The following is a 5,687-nucleotide window of genomic DNA, read 5'->3' as shown; positions in this document are numbered from 1 at the left end:
TTGCTTTTCAACACTTTAAAGAGGTTTTTTGCAGCACATTTGCCCAATGCAATGTGTCTTTTGATTTCTTGACTGCTGCTTCCATGGGTGTTGATTGTGGATCCAGGTAAAATGAAATCCTTGACAACTTCAATCTTTTCTCCATTTATCATGATGTTGCTTATTGGTCCAGTTGTGAGGATTTTTGTTTTCTTTATGTTGAGGTGTAATCCATACGGAAAGCTGTGATCTTTGATCTTCATCAGTAAATGCTTGAAGTCCTCTTCACATTCAGCAAGCACGGTTATGTTATCTGCATAATGCAGGTTGTTAATGAGTCTTCCCCCAATCCTGATGTCCCTTTCTTCTTCATATAGTCTGGCTTCTCGGATTATTTGCTCAGCATACAGATTGAATAAGTATGGTGAAAGGATACAATCCTGACGCACACCTTTCCTGACTTTAAACCATGCAGTATCCCCTAGTTCTGTTCGAATGACTGCCTCTTGGTCCATGGACAGGTTCCTCATGAACACAATTAAGTGTTCTGGAATTCCCATTCTTCACAATGTTATCTATAATTTGTTATTTATCATTAAGGAAATGCAAATTAAAACCACAAGGACATACCACTACACACTGATCAGAACGGCAAAGCAAACAAACATCCCTCACCAAATAAATAAATAAAACAAACAAAGACACCTGACCATACCAAGTGCCACTGAGAGTGAGGCACAACTGGAACTCTCATGTTGCTGGTGGGAATGTAAAATGATGCAGCCACTTTGGGGAAAGTTTGGTAGTTTCTTATAAACATGCACTTATCATAGGGCTGAGCAAGCGCACACCTAGGTATTTACCCAAGTGAAATGACAGTTTATGTTCATACAATAAAACATGTATGCAGATGTTTATTACAACTTTATCCATAATTACCAAAAACTGGAAAAAACCCAGATGTCCCTCAACTGGGAAATGAATAAACAGACAATGAAACACTACACTGAAATAAAACAGAAGAAACTATTAATACACGCAATAACACAGATGAATCTGAAATGCATTATGCTGGTGAAAGAAGCCTGACTCAAACAGCTACATACAATATGACTCCATTTATATAAAATTTTGAAGCAAGCAAAATATTGGGAGCAAAAAACAGATTAGTGAGTGTTAGGGTTAAGACCATGGTCTTAGTCATCTAGTGCTGCTCCAACAGAAATACTGCAGGTAGATGGTTTTAAAAAGAGAAGTTTATTCTCTCACAGTCCAGTAGGCTACAAATCCAAATTCAGGGCGTCAGCTCCGGGAGAAGACTTTCTTCTCTGTCGGCTCTGGAGGAAAGTCCTTGTGATGCATCAGTCTTCCTTTGGTCTGGGAGCATCTCAGCACAGGAACCTCAGGTCAAAGGATGTGCTCTGCTCCTAGCACTGCTTTCTTGGTGGTATGAGGTTCCCATGTATCTCTGCTCACTTCTCTCTTTTATATCTCAAAAGAGGTTGGATTAAGACACTCTCTAATCTTGTAAACCTCATCAGTATAACCTCATCATAGTGATAGAGTTTACAACACATGAGGAAATGACATCAGATTTACAAAATGGTACACAATCATACAATACTGGGAATCATGACCCAGCCAAGTTGACAAATATTTTTGGGGGACACAGTTCAATCTATGACAACCACCACTTGTCTGTCAGTTTGTTGTACTATGGTGGCTTCTGTGTTGCTGTGATGTGGGAAGCTATGCCACTGGTTTTAAAATACCAACAGGGTCACTGTCGTAGGCTGGGTTCTCTAGAGAAGCACAACTAGTAAAGCATATAAGTATATACATAGAGAGAGATTTATATCAAGGAAATGGCTCACACGATTGTAGAGGCTGGAATGTCCCAAGTTCATGGGTCAGGATAGAGGCTTCTCCTGATTCGTGTAGCCTCAGGGGCTAGCGAATCCAAGAAGGACAGGTCAGACAGCAGGCCTCTTGTTCACAGTCTGTGAAGATTGACGAATCCCAAGATCGGTACGCAAGACGACAGGTAAGCTGCAAGCTCAAGTCCCAAGAACTGGAGGTCAGACAAACAGGAGCCAGCTGCAGGAACCACAGCAAGCAAAGGCCCACAAATCTTGCGAGAAAGTCCACTTATATATTCAATGCAGGCCAAACTCCGTTTCAACTGATTGGCTACTCACAGCAGATCCCATTATGGAGGTGATCACGTTATATCAACTGTCATCATGGAAGTGATCATCATGATACAACTGCCAAACTATATCATAACTACCAAACCACGAACAATCATGGCCCAGCCAAGCTGACACATAAGTTTAATGATCACAATCATTCATACTGGAGATGTTTCAGCAAAGCTTCCAGACTAAGACAGATGAGGAAGAAGGACTTGGTGATCTACATCTAGAAAAACTGGCAAGTGAAAACCTTACGAGTAGCAGCAGAACATTGTCTGGTATAGTGCTGGAAGATGAGCCCCTCAGGTTGGAAGGCACTCAGAATATGACTGGGGAAGAGTTGCCTCCTCAAAGTAGAGTTGACCTTGATGACAGGGATGGAGTCAAGCTTTCAGAACCTTCCTTTGCTGATGTGACACCACTCAAAATGAGAAAAAAACAACCATTCATTAATAATCGAAATGTGGAATATATGAAGTATGAATCAAAGAAAATTGGAAGTTGTCAAAAATGAAATGGAATGCATAAAGATCAATATCCTAGGCATTAGTGAGCTGAAAGGGACTGGTATTGGCTATTCTGAATAGGACAATTATATGGTCTACTATGCCACGAATGACAAATTGAAAAGGAATGGCATCATGTTCATCATCAAAAAGAACATTTTAAGATCTATCCTGAAGTACAACGCTGTCAATGACAGGATAATATCTATACACCTACAAGGAAGACCAAATAATATGACTGTTATTCAAATTTACTCACCAACCACTAAGGCCAAAGATGAAGAAATTGAAGACTTGTACCAACTTCTGAAGTCTGAAATTAATCAAACATGCAATCAAGGTGCGTTGATAATTACTGGTGATTGGAATGCAAAAGTTGGAAACAAAGAATTGGTATTTGGAAAATGTGGCCTTGTTGATAGAAAAAATGCTGGAGATGATTTCACTGTACTTATTCAATCTGTATTCTGAGCAAATAATCTGAGAAGCTGGACTATATGAAGAAGAATGTGGCATCAGTGTTGGAGGAAGACTCATTAACAACCTGCATTATGCAGATGATGCAACCTTCCTTTCTGAAAGTGAAGAGGACTTGAAGCACTTATTGATGAAGATCAATGACTACAGCCTTCAGTATGGATTACACCTCAACAAAAGTAAAAGAAAAAAATCATCACAGCTGGAGTAATAAGCAACATCGTGATAACCGTAGAAAAGATTTAAGTTGTCAAGGATTTCATTTTACTTGGATCCACAATCAATGCTCATGGAAGCAGCAGTCGAGAAATCAAATGATGTTTCGCATTGGGCAAATATGCTGCAAAAGACCTCTTTAAAGTGTTAAAAAGCAAAGAAGTCACTATGAGAACTAAGGTGCACCTGACCCAAGCCATGGTATTTTCAATTGCCTCATATACATGGGAAAGCTGGATAATGAATAAGGAAGTCCGAAGAAGAATTGATGCCTTTGAATTATGGTGTTGGTGAAGAATACTGAATATACCATGGACTACCAGAAGAATAAACAAATATCTCTTGGAAGTACTGCCAGAATTCTCCTTAGAAGCAAGGATGGCGAGACTTCTCTCATGTAGTCTGGACCTGTTATTAGGAGGACAAGTCCCTGTAGAAAGACACGCTTGGTAAAGGATCACTAAAAAAGAGGCAGATCCTCAAGGAGATAGATTGACACAGTGGCTGCAACAATGAGCTCAGACATAGCAACAATTTTAAGGATGGCTCAGGATTTGGCAGTGTTTCGTTCTATTGTACACAGGGTTGCTATGAGTTGGAACCAACTGGACAGCACCTACCAACCAACAACAGGGGGGTAAGAAGAAGCCCTGGTGGCACAGTAGTTAAGTGCCTGCCTGTTAATTGAAAGTTGGTGGTTCTAACTCACCAGCTGGTCTGCGGGAGGAAGATGTGGCAGTCTGCTTCTGCGAAGATTACAGCCTTGAAAACCGTATTGGAAAGTGCTACTCCGCTATGAGTTGGACTCCACTGGACGGCAAATGGTGGTGGCGGTAGGGATTAACAAGGAGCCCTGGTGGCACAACGGTTAAGTGCTTGGCTGCTAACGGACATGTGGATGTACGAACACAGCAGCTGCTCTGAGGGAGATAAGATCTGGTATCTGCTCCAGTAAAGATTTCGGCCTAGGAAAGCCTATGGGGCAGTTCTACCCTGTCATATGGAATCACTATGATTCAGAATCCACTTGACAGCACACACCAAGGGGTTAAGAGTGTGGGCTGACTACAAAAGAATAGCATGAGGGGATTTTGTGGGGATGTTCAAACTGTTTACATCTTGATAATGGTGGTGGTTATATGACTTTGCATTAGTCAAAACTCAAACAGCAAAAAGAGTGAATTTCACTGCATGTAAATTAAAAAACAATTTAAAGTAAATTTGGAGGCATAAAGTATTCTTTTGCTGGAGAGGAGTGGGGAGAGGTAACTGTGTGGTAGAAGTTAAAGCTGGATAGTTAAATTTCTTATAGATTTGTCAAGGGCTCTGAAGCCAAGGTTTAAGGAATTAGATTTATCCACTAAGCTAAAGTACTTGAATGTAGGAACAGTAAAATGAAAATGATGGCCTGAGACATCACTGCCAAGCTAGGAACTGGGGAGATGGCGGAGACTGACCTCAAGACCGTGCAAGATCTCACCTCAGTGGTCCAGACACTGCTGCAACAGATGCTAGATAAATTTCAGACCGTGTCCAACCAGATTATTGGAAGAATTGATGACATGGGTAGTTGCATCGATGATCTGGAGAAAAATACTGCACACCTCATGACCCAGGCTGGAATGGAAAAACTGGAAGGTGAAAACAAGATCCCTGCCACACGAAAGAGTTGAAGTTTGCTGTCATGGATTGAATTGTGTCCCCCCAAAATATCTGTCAACTTGGCTGGGTCATGATTCCCAGTATTGTATGATTGTGTACCATTTTGTAAATCTGATGTCATTTCCTTATGAGTTATAAACTCTATCACTATGATGAGGTTATATGTGATTTCCTTATGTGTTGTAAACGCTATCACTATGATGAGGTTATACTGACGAGGTCTACAAGATTGGATAGTGTCTTAAGCCAATATCTTTTGAGATATAAAAGAGAGAAGCGAGCAGAGATACATGGGAACCTCATACCACCAAGAAAGCAGTGCCGTGATCAGAAGGCATCCTTCGGACCTGAGTTTCCTGCTCAGAGAAGCTCCCAGACCAAGGGAAGACTGATGACATGGACCTTCCTCCAGAGCCAACGGAGAAAGCGTTCCCCTGGAGCTGACACCCTGAATTTGGATTTGTAGCCTACTGGACTGTGAGAGAATAAACTTCTCTTTGTTAAAGCCATCCATTTGTGGTATTTCTGTTATAGCAGCACTAGATAACTAAGACAGTCGCTAATAATTTACACTGAGATTTGGAACACTTTTTATAAGCCAAAAGAAGACTGAATGGCTTTTTGCACCTAACTAGTATAGGGTCGTTATGAG

The 5,687-nt window shown here is 41.0% G+C and overlaps 1 pseudogene; it reads left to right on the top strand.

Annotated features, from left to right (window-relative positions):
• Positions 1–4,815: 4,815 nt before the first annotated feature.
• LOC101345032 (heat shock factor-binding protein 1 pseudogene) lies at positions 4,816–5,046 on the top strand (annotated as a pseudogene).
• The last annotated feature ends 641 nt before the right edge of the window (positions 5,047–5,687 follow it).

Source organism: Trichechus manatus, unplaced genomic scaffold, assembly GCF_000243295.1.
Source record: "Trichechus manatus latirostris isolate Lorelei unplaced genomic scaffold, TriManLat1.0 scaffold00047, whole genome shotgun sequence".
In the NCBI taxonomy this organism is placed as follows: domain Eukaryota; kingdom Metazoa; phylum Chordata; class Mammalia; order Sirenia; family Trichechidae; genus Trichechus; species Trichechus manatus.
Note: the sequence above shows the minus strand (reverse complement) of the source record. Positions and strands in the feature narration are given on the sequence as shown.